Here is a 24,460-nt window from a genome sequence, read left to right as displayed (position 1 = left end):
CTTCAGTGTTACTTTAGAAGATATAAAAATATATATTTATTTGCTATCCTTAATTAGTACTTATACCATGTTCTGAACAAGTCTTAGAGTTTAACTCCATTTACTTCCTTTTTCCTAATGTCATATATTTATTTCCACATAAGTTATAAAGCCCATAAGACACTGTTAACACTGTTGGTTTAAGTAGTTAACGGCCTTCCCCATTTAGCTTTCTAGGGCTTCATTTCTTCCTTCATGCTTCCATCTGTGAATTTTTTGTAGGGCTTCATTCCTTCATTCATGCTTCCATCTGTGAATTTTTTGTTTAGTTAGCCTGGTGAACTTAATATTTCTTTAAGTACAGGTCTGATAATGATGACTTCTTTTGTATACCTAAGAATATCTTTATTTAATCTGGACTTTTAAGGATATTTTCATTGAGTAAAAAATTATTGTTTTTCTTTTTTCTTTAACCACGTTAAAGGCATCATTCCACTGTCTCCCAGCTTCCAGAGTCTTTCATTCTTATTGTTATTTCCTAAGAAGTAACATGTTTCTTCTGATCCCTGCCACTGGCTTTAAGATTTTTCTGTATTATTTCTTTTCATCTTGTTTTCTCCTCTAAACTTTAAACATATCCTCCTTACAACAATCCTCTCAGGTAAGTACTATAATAAAGATGGCAAGTATTACAGAAAATCACTCAAGTATGCTTGGTTTTCTACCCTACCCTAAAAAAGGAAAAATGAAAATATTTTCTTCTATGTTTCATAAATTGACTTCAAAAACTGCTTAGGAATTTAAAAAAATTAAGATTAGTAAATTACTCCTGCCTTTTAAGAAGGGGGATGGGAATTCAGTCCTACCATCAGTCTCATCAACTACTATGAAAAAGTCATAAAATATGACCAAGGATTTATGGTGTCATTATTAATAAAAAACAGGAATAAGTACAAAGGAAGGTACTGAACTTGCAAAAGTATTACTTGGCTATGAGGAAATCTTTTTCAGAATCCTTTGTCTATTAATGTATCACGGATATTTTTGCCAATCTAATAACCTGATAGACTACAAACTCTATTAATATTATATATTTATCCATAAAAATAAAGTTTTAAAATTGTCCTTATATTATTCAATGTTTATATCCTTATATTATTATAATATTATCCTTATATTATTCAAATTAATCATAAAAATGATTCATTTTTCTCAAAGGCAAGATATTTGAAAATGGTATATTACCTTTTCTATTAAAACATTAAAATAATGTATACTGCAACGCAGATATTCAGTTGCCAATTTACTGTTGAAATAACATGAATAGCCAGGCATGGTGGTGCATGCCTATAATCCCAGCAAATTGGGAGGCAGAAGCAGGAAGATTACAAGCTCAAATCCAGAATGAGTAACTTGCTGAGATCCTATGTAAAAATAAAACTAGCTGGGAATGATGGCACAGGCCTATAATCCCAGTGGCTCAGAGGATTGAGGCAGGAGGATTGTGAGTTCAAAACAAGCTGCTATGCAACTCAGTGAGACCCTGTCTCTAAAATAAAATACAAAATAGGGCCAGGGATGTGGCTCAGTAATCAAGAGTCCCAGAGTTTAATCCCAAACAAACAAACAAACAAAATGATAGAGTGCCCTTGTGTACAATCCCCAGGATCACAAGAAGTAAAAATTAAGGGGAAAAAAAAAAAAAAAAAACATAACACCACTAGGCACCTGGCCCTAAGGAGTTTACAGGGTTTTTATTTGACTCTTAGAACAATTCTGTGAGGTAAAATAACAATTCACCATTCCTGATATACAAATAAAAAACAAAAATCCAAAGTTAAGTGACTAACCCAAGTCATTAAGCTAATAAGTAAATCTGATAAAAGCCAAAATGCAAACACTAATGTGTTCTTTTATTAACCTATAAACAAATAAGTTGGTTGATATGTGGATCAAGAGTAAAACACAAACCTCTCAATATATGTGAAATTGGATATTATTGAATAGAGCAAGCTAGAGCATTGATAATTGTTAACTAGAGTAAACCCACACCTTAAAGCAATTTAACAATATCTAAAAGTAAACAAATTTCACATCTATACAACGAAAATTGTTTGCCAAATTGTTTTATGATTTTTATAACTGTTTATTTAAAGCAAATAATACTATGAATGGGATTTCTACACAAGACGTGTAAACATTCCTTCTTCCTCCTTTGGTAGACCTATGAACATTTCTCCTTGGGCAGAATCATAAAGACAAATGCCAGGCTCCATTCCACAAGTAGAAATATTTTCAACTACTCCTGATTACATTTGAAAACTCTTCTGAGAATTCAGATAGAGAAACCAAAAAGCCTCTAACAAACAACTTCTACTGCCACCTAGTCTTCCTTGATTGGCTAATCCATTTTTAAATGAATTCAGGTTACTTAAAATTATTAATAAACTATTTCTGAGGACAGTACTGGCAAGTGTGAGACATTCCAAGGGAGAACTAGGCCACTTCCATATACTGTATGAGAACAGATGTTACCCTTCCTACACAGCAAGCAATTTTAGTCATTTCTTTTAGAGGCACTATGATCAGTCCTTAATAAAAGGGAAAGTAACATAAATATCCACATGAAAAGTTCCCTTAATTCTAGATGTAATAAATCTTAGTCATTACCATACACAGGATCCTTATGCAAAATCCTTGGAACCAAAGTGTTATAAATTTTATGAAATTTTGGAGTGTGTGTGTGTGTGTGTGTGTGTGTGTGTGTGTGAGAGAGAGAGAGAGAGAGAGAGAGAGAGAGAGAGAGAGAGAAAGAGAATTCCAGAATGAACACAGATAAGCAGTCAGACATCAGACAGAAAGACAGACATATCCTGGGAATGGGACACAAGTCTAAACATATGTTTATATGTATATGTAAATATGTTTATATGTTTAATTCATATACATCTTATAGTCTGAAGGTAATTTATTTTTACAATAGTTTTAACAACGGTACAGAATTTTCCATTTGTGATGTCCTAGCAGCATTTAAAAGGTTTCAGATTTTGGAGCATTTTAAATGATTTCACATTCTGTATCTGATATATTAATGTTGCAATAACATACCAGATCCACAAAGCTGGAAAGGAAGACACATGTGCAACATGAAAAGACAAGGGAAGAAAGTACCACAAACAAATCAAGACAACACATCATTGGGCTGGGGATGTGGCTCAAGCGGTAGCGCGCTCGCCTGGCATGCGTGCGGCCCGGGTTCGATCCTCAGCACCACATACCAACAAAGATGTTGTGTCCGCCGAGAACTAAAAAATAAAAAATATTAAAAAAAAATTCTCTCTCTCTCTCTCTCTCTCTCTCTCTCTCTCTCTCTCTCTCCTCTCACTCTCTCTTTAAAAAAAAAAAAAGAAAAGACAACACATCATTAAAAGCAGCTGCTACAGGGGGAAAAAAATGACAGAAAAAGATTTCAGGATATACAATTAAAATGTTTTGGGATCTCAAAGAAGACATAAGAGAACAAATACAGGCAGTGAAACATCTGTTCCACAATGAGATACATAAAAAAAATCCAAGAAGCAAAAGATGAACTCAACAGGGAGATAGAGTTTCTACAAAAAAACAAAACAAACAAACAAACAAAAAAAAAACACCACAAAAATCCTTGAAATAAAAGAAATAATAAACCAAATTAAAAATTCAAATGAAAGCATCACCAACAGAGTAGAACACTTAGAAGGTAGGACATTAGACAATGAAGATCAAATAAATCATCTTGAAAAGAACATAGACCATCCAGCAAAAATGATAGGGAACCATGAACAGAACATTCAAGAAACATGGGATAGCATAGGAAGATCAAATTTAAGAGTTATTGGGATAGAGGAAGGCATAGAGGTCCAAACCAAAGGAATGAACAATCTATTCAATGAAATAATATAAGAAAACTTTCCAAACATGAAGAATGAATTGGAAATCCAAATTCAAGAAGCCTACAGGACGCCGAATGTACACAATCACAACAGACCCACACCAAAGGCATATTACAATGAAAATGCCCAACATACAGAATAAGGAGAGAATTTTAAAAGCCACAAGAGAAAGGAATCAGATTACATATAGGATTAAATCAATTAGGATAATGGCAGATTTTTCAACACAGACCCTGAAAGCTAGAAGATCCTGGAACAACATATATCAAGCTCTGAAAGATAATCAACCAAGAATCTTGTATCCAGCAAAATTAAGCTTCAGATTTGAAGATTAAATAAAAACCTTCCATGGTAAACAAAAGTTAAAAGAATTTATAGCTAGAAAACCGGCACTACAAAACATCCTTGGCAAAATAGTTCATGAAGAGGAAATGAAAAATAGCAATGAAAATCAGCAGAGGGAGGTAGTACACTAAAGGAAAAACTAATTAAAGAGGAAAATCAAGTCAAGTTAAATAACAAAAATAAATATGGCTGGAATAGAAACCCTAAATGTTAATGGCTTAAACTCACCAATCAAAAGACATAGGCTAGCAGATAAAATTAAAAAAAAAAAAAAAGACCCAACAATATACTGTCTCCAGGAGACTCATCTGATTGGAAAAGACATACACAGAATAAAAGTGAAAGGTTGGGAAAAATCATACCACTCACATGGACTGCAGAAACCAGCAGGGTTCCATACTCATATCAAATAAAGTAGACTGCAAGCCAAAGTTAATCAAAAGGGATAAAGATGGATATTACATACTGCTCAAGGGAACCATACACCAACAAGACATAACAATCATAAATATATAAGCTCCAAACAATGGTGCAGCTATGTTCATCAAACAAACTCTTCTCAAGTTCAAGAGTCAAATTCACCACACACAATAATAGTGGGTGACTCTAACACATCTCTCTCACCACTGGATAGATCTTTGAAACAAATGTTGAATAAAGAAACTATAGAACTCAATAACACTATCAATAACTTAGACTTAACTGACATATATAGAATATTTCAACCTGCTTCAAGCAGATGGACACACTTTCTTCTCAGCAGCACATGGATCCTTCTCTAAAATAGATCATATTCTATGCCACAAAGCAACTCTTAGCAAATACAAAAAAGTAGAGATACGACCATGCATTTTTATCAGATCATAATGGAATGAAATTGGAAATCAACAACAAAATAAAAAATAAAAATTTCTCCATCACCTGGAGATTAAACAATATGCTACTGAATGAACAATGGGTCACAAAAGACATCAAGGAGGAGATTAAAAAATTCTAAGAGGTAAATGAGAACACAGACACAACATATTGAAATCTCTGGGACACTATGAAAGCAATACTACGAGGAAAATTCATTGCATGGAGTTCATTCCTTAAAAGAAGAAAAAGTATAAATGACCTCACACTACATCTCAAAGCCCTAGAAAAAGAAGAACAAATCAGCAGCAAAAGCAGTAAAAGGCAAGAAATAATTAAAATTAGAGCTGAAATCAATGAAATCGAAACAATTGAAAAAATTGACAAAACAAAAAGTTGGTTCTTTGAAAAAATAAATAAAATTGACACAACCTTAGCCATGCTAACAAAGAGAAGGAAAGAGAGAACTCAAATTACCAGCATACGTGATGAAAAAGCTAATATCACGGCAGACACTACAGAAATACAGAGGATAATTAGAAATTATTTTGAAATCTTATACTCTACCACGCGGCCTGCGCAATGGTTTCATTAATGAGGTTCTAGGCATAAAGTTAGTTAGAAGAGATCGAAATAAAAACACAGACTCAGTTACCTTATTTCTATTGCTAGGTCCGAGATGGCTCATCTCTCTGGTTCGCTCCTCTAGCCGCCCAGCAGGGCAGCAAGGATTACTCAGGGCTAGCAGGAGAGGAGAGAGTGAACAGCCTGGGAGTAGCTTTTTATTGGGGAACAAGAGATTCAGGGGAGAATTCCATCCAATGAAGGTTGAGGGGGGCTGCACTCCAAGGTCAGGGTCAGTGATTGGGTCCCCGGGGTCAGTGGTCAGGCACACCCCCACACGGATGGGCTCTCTCATCAGGAAAGGGTAGGGAAAACTTCGACATAGCCAAAGTGCCTCAGGCCCTTAACGGGAGTCACCCAATCACGTGTCAGAATGGCTTCCCACATTATACTCCAATAAAATAGAAGACTTTGAAGGCATCGACAAATTTCTTAAAGTCATATGATTTGCCTAGATTGAGTCAGGAAGATATACATAATTTAAACAGACCAATATCAAGTGAGGAAATACAAGAAGCCATCAAAAGCTTACTAACCATGAAAAGCCCAGGACGAATACATACACAGCCAAGTTCTACAAGACATTTAAAGAACTAATACTAATATTCTTCAATTTTTTTCAGGAAATAGAAAAAGAGGCAGTAATTCCAAACTCATTCTATGAGGCCAATATCACCCTGATCCCAAAACCAGGCAAAGACACATCAAAGAAAGAAAACTTTAGACCAATATCTCTAATGAACATAGATACAAAAATTCTCAATAAAATTCTGGCAAATCAAATACAAAAACATATCAAAAAGATTGTGCACCACGATCAAGTGGGATTCATCCCAGGGATTCAAGGTTGGTTCAACATATAGAAATCAATAAATGTAATTCATCACATCAATAGACTTAAAGATAAGAATCATATGATCATCTCAATAGACCCAGAAAAAACATTTGACAAAATACAGCACCCCTTTATGTTCAAAATACTAAAAAAACTAGAAATAATGGGAACATATCTCAACATCGTAAAGGGTAACTATGCTAAGCCTCAGGCCAACATCATTCTAAACGAAGAAAAATGGAAGGCATTCCCTCTAACAACTGCAACAAGACAGGGATACCCTCTTTCACCACTTTTATCCAACATACTTCTTAAAACACTGGCCACTCAATTCGATGCAAGAAATCAAAGGGATATGTATAGGAAAGGAAGAACTTAAATTAGCACTATTTGCTGACGATATGATTCTATACCTAGAAGACCCAAAAAATTCCACCAGAAAACTTCTAGAACTAGTAAATGAATTCAGCAAAGTAGCAGGATATAAAATCAACACAGTGACAAATCCTCTGAGAAGGAAATGAGGGAAAAAAAAAAAAAAACTACCCCATTCACAAAAACCTCAAAAAAAAAAAAAAAAGATACTTGGGAATCAACTTAAAGAAAGAAGTGAAAGATCTATACAATGAAAACCACAGAACCCTAAAGAGAGAAATCAAAGAAGACCTTAGAAGATGGAAAGATTTACCTTGCTCTTGGATAGGCAGAATTAATATTATCAAAATGACTATACTATCAAAAGCACCATACAGATTTAATGAAATTCTGATCAAAATTCCGATGGCATTCCTCATGAAATTCATCTGGAAAAATAAGAGACCCCAATCCTTATCAGGAAGAGCACAGCAAGTGGCATCGCTATACCAGACCTTAAAGTATATTACAGAACAACAGTAACAAAAACAGCATGGTATTGGCACCAAAACAGACTGGTAGACCAATGGTAAAGAATAGAGGACACAGCAACTAACCCACAAAATTACAAGTATATTAGACAAAGGTGCCAAAAACATGCACTGGAGAAAAGATAGCATCTTCAACAAATTTTGCTGGGAAAACTGGAAACCCATATGTACCAAAATGAGATTAAACTCACCTCTCTCACCATGCACAAAACTTAACTCAAAACGGATCAAGGACATAGCAATTAAACCAGAGACTTGCATCTAACAGAAGAAAAAGTAGGTCCTAATCTTCAACATTGTGGGATTAGGCCCCAACTTCCTTATTAAGACTCCTATAATGCAAGAATTAAAACCAAGAATCAATAAATAGATGGAATCAAACTAAAAAGTTTCTTCTCAGCAAAAGAAACAATCTGTGAGGTGAACAGAGAGCCTACATCCTGGGAGTAAATCTTTACCCCTCACACATCAGACTGAGCACTAATCTCTAGGGTATTTAAAGAATTTTAAAAACTAAGCACCGAAAAAACAAATAACCCAATCAACAAACGGGCCAAGGACCTGAACAGACACTTCTCAGAAGATGATATACAATTAATCAACAAATATATGAAAAAATGTTCAATCAGAGAAATGCAAATCAAAACTACTCTACGATATCATCTCACTCCAGTCAGAATGGCAGCTATTATGAAGACAAACAACAATAAGTGTTGACGAGGATGTGGGGGAAAAAGATACACTCATACATTGCTGGTGGGACTGCAAATTGGTGCAGCCAATATGGACAACAGTGTGGAGATTCCTTGGAAATCTGGGAATGGAACCATTTGATCCAGCTATTCCTCTCCTCAGACTATGCCCAAAGGATTTAAAAACAGCATACACACACACATCAATGTTTATAGCAGCACAATTCACAATAGCAAAACTGTGGAGCCAACCTAGATGCCCTTCAGTGGATGAATGGATTAAAAAATGTGGTATATATACACAATGGAATTTTACTCAGCAATCAAAGAGAATAAAATCATGGCATTTGCAGGCAAATGGATGGTGTTCAAGAAGATAATGCTAAGTGAAGTTAGCCAATCCCAAAAAAACAAATTCTGAATATTTTCTCTGATATAAGGAGGCTGACCCATAGTGGGGTAGGGAGGGGGAACATGGGAGGAACAGATGAATTCTAGATAGCATAGAGGAGAGGAAGGGAAAGGGAGGAGGCAGGAGATTAGCAAGGATGGTGGAATGTGATGGATATCATTATCCAAAGTACATGTATGAAGACACAAATTAGGTCTCAACCTACTTTATATAGAGAGAGATGAAAAATTGTGGTATATATGTGTAATAAGAATTGTAATGCAAAACAAACAACAAAGTTCATGTATAAAGACATAAATTGATGTGAACATACTTTATATTTAAAGATATGAAAAATTGTGCTCTATATGTATAGTAAGAATTGTAATGCATTCTGCTGTAGTATATTTTAAAAAAATAAAATAAAATAAAAATTGTTTAGTTTTAGATGGACACAATACCTTTATTTTATTATTTTTTATGTGATGCTGAGGATTGAACCCAGTGCCTCACACATGCTAGCAAGTGCTCTACCACAGCCCTTTTTTCCTCTCTTTTTAATTTTTTTCTTGTTTCTTCTTTACCCTTTTGGCCTTTCTCCTAAGTTTACTTTCAATCTTTTTTTTGGGTGGGAGGGGGTGTGTCCAGGATTGAACTCAGGGGCACTTGACCATTGAACCACATCCCCAGTCCTATTTTGTATTTTATTTGGAGACAGGGTCTCACTGAATTGCTTAGCACCTCACTTTGCTGAGACTGGCTTTGAACTCATGGTCCTCCTGAGCCACTGGGATTACAGGCATGTGCCAACCAGCTCATTATTTCTTAACTGTTTATTTTATTCTCTGCATTATTTTCCCCTTTATTTTCTGTTGATAGCATTGCTACTGTTGTTGTTTCTATTTATCCGATTTTCACCCCCTTTTCTATATCAAGCCACTTTGGGTGGCACTCTATCACTATGCTATAGTCACAGTCCAGCTGTGGGTAACTGTACCTGGTTCCAGCCATGACCTATTCCCTTGGCAGATACTTCAACTTGAAGAACAGAGAGGATAAAAGATTCCAACTGACAACCCATCCCCAAGCAGGCACAGGTCATGGCGGGGGAAGGTGGTCCCCCTATTGGACACTCACCTCCATACAACGGCAAAGAAAAATAACAAAAATGCTGCAGAGTCAACTTACAAGAAACATCAGCATCAGTTTACCCTGTCATACTGCAAATGGCTGACAAGATTGGAGGTGTCAGAGAGGGGAAGCTGTAATTCTGACTCTAGCCTTTCCCAATGAAACAACTGAAATTGCACCAGTTTCTTTTTCTAATTTTATTTATTTATGTTGGTGCTGGAGACAGAACCCAGTACCTCTCATATGCCAAGTACACACTCTGCCACTGAGCTACATCCTTTGCCAGAACTTTGGAGTTTATTTTTTGTTGTTGTTATTTTGTTTTGGGAGTGCTAGAAATTGAACACAGGGCCTTAAGCATTCTAGGCAAGCACTCTACCACTGAGTCACATCCCCAACTAGTGCTGTACCAGTTTCTAAACAGAGGATACAATCTCCAGGCTCATCATCATGACAAGAACAAGCAGCAGCAGAACTACTGTCAAGTAGCAGGGCAAATGACAATAGGGACCAAAGAAACATACAACTCCTAATAGGGGTTTCCAATACCACTGCAGAACTACAAAGGGTACACTCCACACATATTGTCTGTACAATATCTGCCTATAAAAACAGAGGGACCCCATTCTTGTGAGCCCTTCAGAAAAAGTGGATCCCGCAGGCCCCAAACAGTGTACTTTATTTCAAATCCATTAATCACAGCCAAGGATGTCAAAAGGAAGTGAGACTATGAAGTCTGACTGCAATTAAACACTATATAGCAAACTGATATTCTAGGACACATTGTTAAAAGAAGGGTGCTCTTTAAGAAGGCCCTCAAATAAAAGTGGAAGACATACCCATCTCACTAAATGCACAAATCTCAATATAAAAATATAATATGGGGGAAAAAAGGCAAAACTGACACCTCCTAAAATAACTCTCTAGTAATGAATGCCAAAGATATCACAGTGGATGAAATGCCAAAGAATTTTTTCATGATTTTTAAAAAGCTCAATGAGAATACAAATAAACAGGCAGCTTAATTAAGAAAGATAATGCTGGAGGTAAATGAGCACTTCAATAAAGAGATTCTGAAAAAGAATGACATAGAAATCTTGGAAATAAAAAGCTCAATAAGTCAGGTAAAAAATTCAGTTGACAGCCTCTACAACAGATAAATAAAGCCGAAGAAAAAATATCAGAGTTCTGAGGACAACTTTGTCTAAACAGTATATTTAGACAGCAATAAAGAAAAAGAATGAAAAGAACATATAAGATCTCTGGGACACCACTGAAAGATACTGAATAATCAACATACTGAAATTTTCCCTATGTTGGGCAACTCATGGACATCTAGGTTCATGATACATTTAGAACCCCAAATGGACATGATCAGAAAAGAATCTCTCTACAGATATTACAGTTACACTGTAAAAACTACTGGAAAATGAAATAAAATTAGAAGCTGCAGAGAGAAGTGCCGAGACACATTCAAAGGCAAACTCATTAATAAAACAGCAGATTTCTAGGCAGAAACTCTAAAGGTCAGAAGGGCATGGAGCCATGTATTTCAAGTTCTGAAAGGGGAGAAAAAAACAAAACTGCATATCATGTACAACCACAAGAATGGGAACTTATACTCCATATATGTATAATATGTCAAAATACACTCTACTGTCATGTATATCTAAAAAGAACAAAATTTTAAAGATTTAAAATATATTTAAGGAAAAATAAATCTGCCATGCAAAGATATCAAAGCAGGATCCTCTAGAATCAAGAGATAATTAGGGGCCTTCTAATATAAGCATAATCTAAAGGAACCCATGACCACTAGACCAACAGTAAAGAAGATATTTAAGAAAATCTTACACCCATAAGAGGAAGAAAGGTTAACACAATCATGTAAGCATGAGAAAGAATAAATCTCACTAGAAGAGTAGATAAACAAATGAGAAATTTATCAATACAGTAAACCATCAAACATCTAAGATGAAATATTTTCAGAATAAGAAAAAAATCAACAAAATGACAAGAACAATGTACCTTTCAATAATAACCCTGAATCCAAATAGTTCTTCAATGAAAAGACAAATACTACCTGACTGAATCAAAAAACTAGACCTGACAAAATGCTGCCTAAAAAAGAAACAAAAAAACTCACCTCACTTGCAAATACAAGCACAAACTTAAAGGATGGAAATGATATTCCAAGCAAATGAATTCTGAAAGTAAGCAAGAGTAGCTATACTTTTATCTGACAAAATAGAATTTAAGCTCAAATTGGTTAGCAGACACATGGAAGATCACTACATATTGACAAAGGGAACAAACAATTCAACAAGAAAATGTAACAATTATATTTGTACCAAATATTGAGCATCCAATTTTATAAAACAAACACTCCTAGACATTAAAGGGAGAGACAGAGTACCAAATATTGAGCATCCAATTTTATAAAACAAACACTCCTAGACATTAAAGGGAGAGACAGACATACACATAATAATAGTGGGTTATTTTAATACCCTACTCTCACCAATAATAGATCAGCAACAGACCAAAGTGGGTGGTGGTGGGGAATCAGCCAAGAAACATCAGAGTTGAATTACATTACAGACTGGATGGATTTAACAGACATCTACAGCATATCCAATCTAAAAGCTGCAGAATACACATTCTTTTCATCAGCCTGTGAAACTTTTTTCCAAAACAGTTTGTATATTAAACCCTAAAGCAAGTCTTAACAAAATAAAAAATCATTTCTTGCATCTTAACAGATCACAATAACATAAAACTAGAAGTCAACAGCAAGAGAAAACTACAGGAATTAAACAGACACAAGGAGAATCAACAGCACATAGTTAAAAAACAGTGGATCAATGAAGAAATAAGGGGCGAATATTTTTTAAATTCCTAGAATTAAACAAAAATGGAAACCCAACATAGCAGAACCTGTGGGATACAGCAAAAGCAATACTAAGGTAAGTTTATATCAATGAGTAAAAAAAAAAAAAAAAGCCCACAGATCTCAAATAACTCAAGGTCTTCGAAAAAATAAGAACAAATCAAACCCCAAATCACTAGCAGGGAAGAAATAATAAAGATCAGAGCAGAAATAAATGAATAGAGACTAAAAAATCAACACAACAGATCAATGAAACAAAGAATAAATTACTTGAAAAGATAAACAAAACTGACAAATCTTTAGCTAAACTAACAAAAGAAAAAGTGAAGACCCAAATAAATAAAATTACAACAGATGCCACTGAAATTCAAAGGATTATTAGGCAACATTTTGAAAAAGCATATCAAAAATTGGAAAATCTAAAAGAAATGGAAAATTTTCTGGACACATATGACCCACCAAAATTGAACCAAGAGGATATTTTAAAAACTTAAATAGGTCAATAACAAGTAATGAAACTGAAGCAGTAATTACAAGTCTCTCAACAAGGAAAAGCCTATGTCTAAAATTTTAAAGAACAAACAACAATGCTCTGCAAACCATTCCATAAAATAGGGAAGAAACCCTTCCAAACTCATTCTATTAAGCCATTATTATCTTGCTTCCAAAACTTGATAAGGACACAATTTTTTAAAAAAGAATATAAATATAAAATATCCCAGATGAATACAGATGCAAAATCCTCAGTAAAATACTTGCAAATCAAATCCAATAGCACGTTAAAATGGTCTCACTCCTTGATAAAGTTGGTTTCATTCCAGGGACACAAAGATGGTCCAATATATGAACATCTAAGACAGCACATAAACAGAATTAAGAACAAAAATCCCATGATCATCTCAAAAATATAGAAAAAGTCTTTGATAAAATTCAACATCCCTTCCATGATAAAATTCCTGAATGAATTAGATATAGAAAGATCGTATCTCAACATAATAAAGGTATATAAGACAAACCCACAGCCAACATCATACTGAAAGGGGACAAACTGAAAACCATTTCCTCTAAGATCAGGAACAAAAAGAAAGGATTTCTGCTTTCACCACTCTTATTCAATACAGTACTAGAAACTTAAGCCACAGCAACTAGGTAAGAGAAAGAAATAAAAGGAATATACATAGCAAAGGAGAAAGTCCAATCATTCCTATTTGCTGATAATATGATTCTTTACTTCAAAAATCCTGAAGAATCCACCAAAAGACACTTAGCACTGATAAACAAAAAACAAAGTCAGGAAAGTAGCAGGATATAAAAATCAACATACAAAGTCAATAGGTTTTCTGTACACCAATAATTAATTCACTGAAAAAGAAATCAATGAAGCAATCCTATTAGCAACAGCCTCAAAAAATTTATCTAATAAAACACCTAAGGCGGTGAAAAACCCCTATAATGAAAATTATAAAACTCTCAAGAAAGAAACGGCAGAAAACACTAGAGCAATGCTAGTAGCATCACAATACCTGATTGTAAAACATACTAGAGCCATAGTGACATAAAACAGCGGAAGACCAACAGAACAGATGAGAGGACCCAGAAATAAATGCATGTATCTACAGCCAACTGATCTTGACAAATGTGCTAAAAACATACAGTGAGGAAAAGATGTCCTCTAAACAAATGGGCTAGGTAAACTGAATATCTGCATACAGAAAATTGAAACTAGATTCCTACCTTTCACCCTGTACAAAAGTCAAATCAAAATGGATCAAAGAACCTAAAACATGGAAACTACTAAAAGAAAACACAGGGAAAACACTCCAAGATATTGGCACAGGCAACAATTTATGAATAGTACTCCAGAAGCTCAGGAAACAAAAGCAAGAATTTTAAAATTTTCTGTACAGTAAATCTGCTAATAGAAATCTACAGAATAGGAGAAAATGTTTGCCATCTAGCCATATGACAAAGGATTAATATGCAGAATATTTTTTTAATTAACAAAAGAACAAGTAATTTGATCAAAACATGGGCAACTGATCCAAACAGAGATTTCTCAAAAGAAATACAAATGGCCAATAAATATATGAAAACCATCTGGGAAATGCAAATCAAAACTATATTAAGCAAGACATGATGGCGCACACCTGTAATCTCGGCTGGGGAGGCTGAAGCAGGAAGATCATATGTTCTTAACCAGCCTCAGCAATGTAGTAAGGCCTTATGCAACTTAGCGAGATCCCGTCTAATAAAATACAACAAAAGGGATGGGGAAGTGGCTCAGTGGTTAAGCACACCTGGGTTCAATCCCTGTTACAAAAAAACACAAACCACTATATTGGACTGGGCAAGATGGCACACTCTTGTAATCACAGCAACTCAGGAGGCTAAGGCAGGAGGATCACAAATTCAAAGCCAGCTTCAGCAATTGAGCAAGACCCTGGATAGCAAAGCAAGCAAACCCTGTCTCAAAAAAAAAAAAAAAAAAAAAAAATTTAAAGGGCTGGAGATGTGGCTCAGTGATTAAGTGCCCCTGGGTTCAATCCTGGTACCAGAAAATAATAAAATAATAATTTAAAATAAAAACTATAATGAGATTCCATCTCACCCCAGTCAAAATGGCCATTGTTCAAATAAATTAATTAATTTAATTTAATTAAAAAATAACATGCTGACAAGGATGGAGAAGAAGGAACCCATATACACTGCTGTTGGGGAATGTAAACTAGTGTAGCCACTATGGAAAATAGTACTTGAGTGTCCTTGAAAAACTAAAAATAGAATTATCATATGATCCAGCCATACAACTCCTGGGTATATATCCAAAGAAAATGAAGTCAGCATACAAAAGAGATACATGCATACTCATGTTCATTGTTGGACTACTTACACTAGCTAAGATATGGAATCAATCTAGGTACCCATCAACAGAAGAATGGATAAATATGGTAGAAACACACAAGTTATTATCCATAAATAAGAATGAAATCTTGTCATTTCCAGGAAAGTCAATGGAACTGGAAGACATCAGGTTTAGTGAAATAAACCAGACACAAAAAGACAAGTATCACATGTTTTCTTTCATAAATGAAACCTAAAAAAAGAAGGGAAAAAAAAACCCTGAAAGTAGAAGAATGGCTATCTGGGAAAGGGAAGGAAAAGTGGGGAGGGGAGCAAGAAAGTGTAGAAGGAAGGTGAACATGATCAAGGCAGGATATATGCACATACATAAATATTTCAGTAAAACCCATTAATTTGTGCAATTAATATATTAATTATTATAATAAAAATAACTTATGTCAAACTTTAAAACAATATTTTTGTGAAAAAACATAATATATGCTGAATATAGCAGTCTTTGCAAGCATGCAACAATTTATCTCATCTAAAATACTTTAAACAGAAATTTTAGTCATACAACAAAAACTTTGGAATATGTGGGTTTCAACAAGGATTTACATCATATTTTATATAGAAATTTAAAATATTTATTGTAAGACCTGACCTATCAATTTCTGTCTTTGTTATGCTTTGGGGGCAAAGTATATAGTGAGCTCCTAGGCATCTGAGTATATGTTCATTTATGAAGATTTTCATAACAGTATACTTCAAATTTGATAATACAAGACAGTGGGTGTGCAAATGACAGGAAAGAAAATCTAACAGCATATACCAAGACTCCCCAGAACTCATGAATAGTAAAAAAGTAAAATCACAACAAATTTATAACTACTCAATCCAGAATTAATTTACTCTCATTAACTTACTCAAGTATTAGAGGAATAGCAATTGTCATTTAATTGCAGTAGGGATGTTCAATCAAATAGACAAAAAAAAAAAAAAAAAAAAAAGGTGCATAGAGTATAAAAATGCTTAAAGGAATCCAAAGTAGATCCTCTTTTGTACTTTCAATTGCTTCCCAAAACATATGGATTCTTTTACCAAGGAGAAAACGAGACCTTTTTTCTGATGTACAAATTTGATTTTTTAACCCAGAAATGAAACAATGGCTGCACAAGTCTCTGGTTTTAGGCATATCACTCCAACTAAGTTTTTCCAAGAGCCCTGATAGGTTATCTTCTATGTTTATACAAGCATTACCATTTATCACACAAAGGACAAAGAAAAGTTTCCAGTCTTTTTCTACTCTTTCTATAAGCAAAAGGATTAAATTTAATGGTACCATTCACTGATTCTTCAAAAGACAACAAATACTACCCTAGAATGCAATTATATTTATGAATTAACTATCCTACTTTTGACACAAAATTTAATATAACCAAGGACTCCCTGAAAGATGGTTCAAATAAATATCTCAATGTTGAAATATTAGCAATCATCTGTAAGATTAACCAGGCAACTCACAAGCTATAGACTAGCCAGCATATCCTTCAAGAATTATTAAAAATGTATGAAAAATGATTAGTATCTACTAATGCCAAGTATAATTTTTCTCTCATTAAGTGAGACTTAAATTTAAATAATGCCCTACCCATCAGTTTTTCTCACAATATTCACCTAAAAAGGTACTTGGAAACTCAAGGGGGAAAAGTACTTCAAAACATCACTGATATGGACTGGTGACATGGCTCAGCAGTAGTATGCTTCAGCAGCATGCACAAGGCCCTGGGTTTGATCTCCAGCGTCACCCAAAAAAAAAAAAAAAAAAAAAAAAAAATCAACTAATATGGTTTTAGATAAAACACATTCTAACTACTAAAAGGCCTCATCTTTTATCAATTTTCTCCTCTGTGAAAATAAAGGAAAAAGTGCTTTAAATAACAAAGGAATTAAAAAATAAACTTTTCACATATAATTTTTCAGCAATCATTTTGAAATACATGATCTCCATGGGAGTACTAGAAGTTAACATTGTCAAAGAAATTCTTTTTTCCTTTTTAATGTGTTAGAAAAAGTAGTTAAGCAGTATTATGTCCAATCTGTTCTAGAACATTATATACATTAATTCATTTAACCATAATATTAACTATAAGATTACTAAAATTATCCCCATTTTACATATGGGGAAATGTAGACAGTGAAAATTAAAATACACAGAGAGAGAGAGAGACTATAGCAAGTAAGCAGAGGAGCCACTGAGAACTGAAGCAGTAGAACACCCTGATTCATATTCTCAAACACTACATAATAACACATAACTTCCCTCATATGTACTGGTCGGAAGACATGATAGTTGTTCTTTCTTCTATGAGTTATAAAAATCAATGACTGAGAAGCACAACCTTTTTGTATTTACCTAGACAGAACTGGTATATTCTCATAGCCTTCATATCTCTTTAATAAACATATCCCTAATTGTTTCTAATTAATTTAAGTACAAGGTTATGAACATCCTAGAGAAGAAAGGATATTTTGCTGTTTGACAATAAGACAGAAAAAGGAAGGTGGCTTTAAAAAAAAAAAAGTCACTCTAGGTTATACACAAGGGAGGGAGAACAAATCTTTTTTTTTTTTTGAGACACAAATCTTATTAAATACTTAGTATATTTTGCAAATGTAATTAAACACTTCAAAATGTATGTGACAAAACTGGAACACAGCTCAAGTAGTATTTTCTGCTAACCTCTATTAAGAGTTAAGATTTGATTAGAAACTACAATTGCTATACTTGTCTTACTTGATGCCCAGGAGAGTCTCATGAACTGGTATTTTTCTATCCATTTTACAAGAGGAAATAGATTCCAAAATGTCAATAAATATACCTGAGATCACACAGTTAGGGAGGCTGGCCATTTCCAAAGTCTGCAAAATTAAGACTATTTATTCATAGCTCTCTCCTGAGAGTAGATTTTTTTTTTAAAGAGAATTTTTTAAATTCTAATTTGTTATGTATGACAGCAGAATGCATTACAATCCATATTACACATATAGAGCACATTTTTTCATATCTCTGGTTGTACACAAAGTAGAGTCACATCATTCCTCTTCATACATGTATTTAGGATAACGATGTCCATCTCATTACACCGTCTTTCTTACCCCTATACCCCCTCTCTTTACCTCCCTCCCCTTTGCTCTATCTAGAGTTCATCTAATCCACCCATACTCCCCCCACAACCCCATTATGAATCAGCATCCTTATATCAGAGAAAACATTTGGCATTTGTTTTTTGAGGATTGGCTAACTTCACTTAGCATTATATCTGAGTGTAGATTTGAGAAATGAAATTTGTTAAGTTACAAAGGCATGAAAGAGACAGCTCATAAGAATATCCAATCCAGGGAGTAAGATCAAAGACAGGATCAGGATCCAATTTCGGGCTGGGGATGTGGCTCACGCGGTAGCGCGCTCGCCTGGCATGCACGCGGCCCGGGTTCGATCCTCAGCACCACATACAAAGACGTTGTGTCTGTTGAAAACTAAAAAAAAAAAAAACTAAAAAAAAAAAAGGATCCAATTTCATTTTGCTCCAAAGCAGATTCTCCAAATGTGCTCTGAGAAATTTTTACAGGGGGTCTTGAGATCAAAATAATTTTTACAATACTAAAAAGTTATTTGCTCTTTCTACACTTATCTCACAAATGTACAGTTTTTATAGAGACTAAATTTCATAGAATACTGTAATAGATTAAAATGCAAAAATGTGCATTAAGATGTGAGAATCCATCTGTTTTCACGTAAGCTACACATTAAAGGAGATCTGCAAGTATATAATAATATATGCAAATGTAACCCACCTAAATGAAAAGTCTTAAGAGTTTTCCATGAATATTTGAGTATAAAGAGAAGGCTGAAAACCCATTCTCTTAAACCTATTCCCAACCAATCTTCAAATCTACAATCTGGTCTTCTACATTGATTTACGCACCAGGATTAAGTAGCCTATATAAATCGAAACTTCTGGGTTTTACCATATTATTTATTTGTTAAGAATGCTTTATTTAAAAAAAAATCCCTTAACCCATCACATCACTAATATCCCCCAAAATTTGTTATATTAAGCCAATTATTTCAATTATTTCTTGTTCTACATTTTTAATTAACACTATACTTTATTCTCTAGTTAGAATAGTTTCTATAGTTCTACATCCCTCAAAATAAACGAAAAAATGATATCAAATCTATAAAACTGAAGGCTCTGCCTGACTCATGATAATCCCATTGATGTAAAGATATCATAGAGTAAAGCTAAACATTTGCTCTTTTTTAATATGTGAAATCTTTTTAATATGTGAAATCTACCAAATCTTTTTTTTTTAAATATGTGAAATCTACCAAAAAGCAGAGAAAAAACAAGAGTTTTGTAGCAGTGTAGAAGACTATGTTCTCCACTCTGTTACAAGCTTCGAGCACTTGCAATTTTCCTCCTTCTCTTGGAGCAAGTCCAGTCAATGAATGTTTAAATAAAAAATGAAAATGATTCCCTGCACTGCTAGGCTGGTATGCTCTGCAACCTGCTGTGGCCAGGAATATGGGTGTCTAAAGATCACGTCAGTGTCATTTGAGAACAAGCTGGTAATCAAATGGGAGCCACAAGAACCCAGAAAATGCAAAAAAAAAAAAAAAAAAGATATCATAGAGTAAAGCTAATCATTTGCTCTTTTTTAATATGTGAAATCTTTTTATCTTAAAATTTGTATTGGTGCATTATAATCATACATAATAGTGACATTCACTATTACATATTTGTACATGTATACAATAGAACAATAAAACTTGATTAATTTCATTTCTCAGTACCTCCTTTTTTCCTCCCTCCTCTACCCTTTTTTTGGTTTTGTTTTTGGTACTGGGGATTGTACTCAGGGGCACTCCACCACTAAGCAACATCCCCAGCCCTATTTTGTATTTTATTTAAAGACAGGGTCTCACTGAGTTGCTTAGTGCCACCCAGTTGCTGAGGCTGGCTTTGAATTCTTGATCCTCCGGCCTCAGCCTCCCAAGCTGCTAGGATTACAGTCATGCACCACCATGCCCAGCCTCATTTACCCTTTTAATCAATCTGAATTCCAACAATAAGAAATTAAAACAGCAATTTGGGACCTAATTTTAGTAGGAAAAATTAAGTAATAACACATACATTTACATATTTAGAAGGACACATTCTTATAGTTACTATAAGAATGAAACCTTAATTTCCTTCAAAAATATTAAGTCCATATCATATGACACATTTTTCAATTATGACTAAATAATATTAGGTATTGTTTTTAATATTTTTTATAATACAAGTCTCACAAAATATTCTACTTTCTAAATAGTCATGCACATTTCAATGAGAATGTTCTTAGCATACTTGGCACAAGGTAAACATAAATTTTTCTCAGCATATTAAAAAGAAAAAATAAGAAGAATATGTATAACTTTATAGCCTTTGTCTTCAAGACACATCTGATCTGAACAACTCAACATACTATTTGTCATTCTGCAATTCACAATAATGATTTATTACATTTTTAGAAAACTAATACTATAAAGCCTTTGTAAGACAAATTCTACTGGATAGGGGCCAACTTGCCTTGGCAACAGTGGAAGTCTTGGCAACATATTAAAAATGCCAGCACTCTTCAACCTTCTGGTAAAGTTTTTCTCTGAGGAAAGAAAAGGCTATTAAGAAAAAGATCACTCTTACATGATTAATTTTGAAGACTGGAAATACTCGTGAAAAAGAGTCTTCCCAAAACTGACCTTAAAACTATAAAATTACCATCACCTAAGGAAAAACTTTGTGGTGACTGTATTTGCGGGGGGGACACCTTAATCGTCTACCACATTAGTTGCTAAGTAGAAAATTAGAAATTGCTCACATACCAATTCTAATATGAAGGAACAAAACAACAAGTCAATTAACAAAGCATACCCCACTTTCTTTATAAGATCTATAGTAATCAAAACAATAAGAAGAAAATTTATACCTAACTCCATAGCCACAACTTTGGTTTTTTTCCCAAAGGTTTTCACTTTTACTCGTAGGATTTTTCTATTGTAATACTTCCACTTATTTAGGAAATATCAGCATATTACAAGTAGAAAAATTAAAGTACTGGATTAAATTAATATAAAATAAAAAGATGGTAAAATATGCAATATATGCATTACAAATGACAAATCTTTTAAATATTCAAAGATAGGTTTCTCATGAGGACGTAGAAAAACATTTAAAAACAGTGATTCTTGAATTAACTAAAATTCTCATCAACAGAATATTTTTGGTTATCTGAATTCTCCACTAAGTGGAATTAAACAGACTCCAGTTAATGAAAGACTGGCTATCTGGGCCTAGATTCTCCATTATTACTCACTACCTGTTCGGTCTTGATCCTCAAAAGCTGAGAGGTAACATATTTCTACATTTAATTAATACCACGGTGAAATGTTAATTACATACTACTTTGACACTAGTGATGAAGGGTTTACAGCCTACAGGAAGTCCACTTTGTGTAACAAAAATTGAGAGTAAGTTTTAGAGTAAGCCTAATCTAGGTTCAAATCCTGATTCCCTCATTTGGACATTGGTGAGAATAAGAAGTCTGACACTGAGAAAGCCATGCTCAGTTTTCTTTTTCAAGAAGGAATTAACAACTATCTCAAAAGAATGTAACATCTAAATTAGAATTGATGTATTGTGGCTAGCAGGAGGTGAAGCATCCAACAGACATTACTTCCTCTACTATACTTTGAAATAATGAACATCAAATATATGTGCTGTATGTAAAACTGCAGGCTACACACCACTGACCATCTCTCTTCCCCATCACAGTCAAAATGAGATAAACTTTTGTGGGGTAACATGTGAGCCAAGTTCGTAAAATTATTAGTACAAAAATATTCTCAATTTTAAATAACTAACTTCCACGATGCTAAATGCATTTATGAATGTCAAAATTAACCCCACTATTATGTATAAACTAAAAAATAGATTTAAAAAACCTACAAACAGAATTTCCCAACATATAATACTATGTTAATAACATCATAACAGATTTAACGTTTGTACACACTCAACATCTGTACACACTCAAAAAAACTGTTAAAGGAAAATTCATCACTGGAGCCAACTGATCTGTTCCCACTTAGGCATATAAGGCCTATGTGCTGACTCTGTTGCTTTTCAGCCCCATCTTTAGAGATCACATACCCAATAAGTACTTTCATTGTCTCAGTGAAATTATTTGTAACTTCCATTCCTTTAAGGTGTTTTGTTCAGGCCTCTCTGCTTTACACAAGCATATCCCTCTACCCAGAACCACTAGGTCCTCCCATTCTTCATCCCATGCTCTGTCCTCCTGGCAAATTCTTATTCTTTCTTTATAATTCTATTTTAAAACCCCTTCATCCCAAAAAACATGGCCAGAGACCTCAAAGCCCTGTGAAAACCAGGTAGAGGAAGGACAAATTTACTTCTCCACAGAAGTAAAAATAACTTCAGACAGGCTTAATACTGGTCAAGTAGTAAGTTTAAGGGTAAGTAAGCAGAACATGTGAGAATACTCTTCAGAAAGAAAGGAAGCGGCACAACAAAGCAGCTTTGCTATAGTCATTCCACAGGCAGGGAGCAGGAGAAAGGTACACGTACTTCTGACTATTTCAGTGTATAGTCAGATGGCAACATTTTGGTTAATGATAAGACTGCACATACAACAGTGATCCCATAAGATTACAATGGAGCTGAAAAATTCCTACCACCTAGAGACATCAAAATGCAACCCATCAGTTATATATGTGTGGTGATGTTAGTATGAGTGAATCTACCGTAATGCCAGTCATAAAAAAAAATATATTCAATTATGCGTAGTACACATTACTTGATAATGATTTTGAACAATTATGTTACTGTCTATGTATTTGCTACGCTGTACTTTTCACTGTTAGAGTATATTCCTTCTACTTATATGCAAAATGCTTACTATAAAATAATATGCCACATTTATGCTAGTAGCAACCTCAAACATCTTATTTGCCACGTCTCGATTGTGTGGCAAAAAGCCATGTTGAGTGACTGACCTATAATATCCAGACTTGTATAAGCACACTATCATATCTGCATAATGAAGACTCCTAATGCTACATTTTGCAGAATGTGTCCCCATCATTTACTGAAGCAGAACTGTATATGCTTATCTACCCCAATCTTGACTTACCTAAGGCTTTCTCCACATCTATACATTGACATCATCACATAACAAAGCAGTTTTGATCAACAAACCTAAATTGAGTGTCAACACTGATTAACAATCTTACTACATTTCTCAGCTAAGCTTGATCTCCCATTCTCTCCAATACTCACTTCAAACCATATCCAATAACATACATAATAATCTCTTCCCCACCTATCACAACTGCATTTGTACATATTTGTAAACAGTTGATATTAAAGACAGAAACCTGCAAGCAGAAATTTCCTCAACTACCTACACCAATATAACTACCCTATATTCTTACCTATCCTTCCCAATTTTATAGGAGTTTGACCACTCCCACATCAGCCTTAAAAACATTTCCTTGACTTCCCTATAACAATATACTGGTTTTCTTTTAACCTCTGGCCATTCCTTTTCAGGTTTATTCCACTCTTGCCCTACCCCCAGACACTCCCCCACACACAAATACATACCAGTGTGGCCATTAAGAACTTAAAAGTCCCAAGCATTTTTCATATTATTTGTTTCCTTCGTAGGCAAGCTCATTCAGAGACATGACTTCAGTATTCTGTCTCCCAGATTTCTCTCTCTGACCCTGACCTCTTTACCGGGCTGAAGACTCATATCCAACTGTGTCTGCTTGGGTGTTTTAGATACCTTAACTGTTAAAGTTAGGCCTGATTCCTCAGGTGAAAAAATTCAAAGTCAAACCACTCACCAAGAAAATGTATTGTCTTTATAGATGTGCCCAGGAATTAGACGTTTTATAAATACATTT

General features: G+C 34.3%; 1 protein-coding gene across 4 annotated transcripts in view; it reads right to left on the bottom strand.

Annotated features, from left to right (window-relative positions):
* Cdk17 (cyclin dependent kinase 17) overlaps positions 1-24,460 on the bottom strand; it is a 104,912-nt gene that overhangs the window by 64,493 nt on the left and 15,959 nt on the right. The window lies entirely within an intron of this gene.

The sequence above is a fragment of the Urocitellus parryii genome, chromosome 5, assembly GCF_045843805.1.
Source record: "Urocitellus parryii isolate mUroPar1 chromosome 5, mUroPar1.hap1, whole genome shotgun sequence".
Taxonomy (NCBI): Eukaryota; Metazoa; Chordata; class Mammalia; order Rodentia; family Sciuridae; genus Urocitellus; species Urocitellus parryii.
This window is presented reverse-complemented; position numbering and strand designations above follow the sequence as displayed.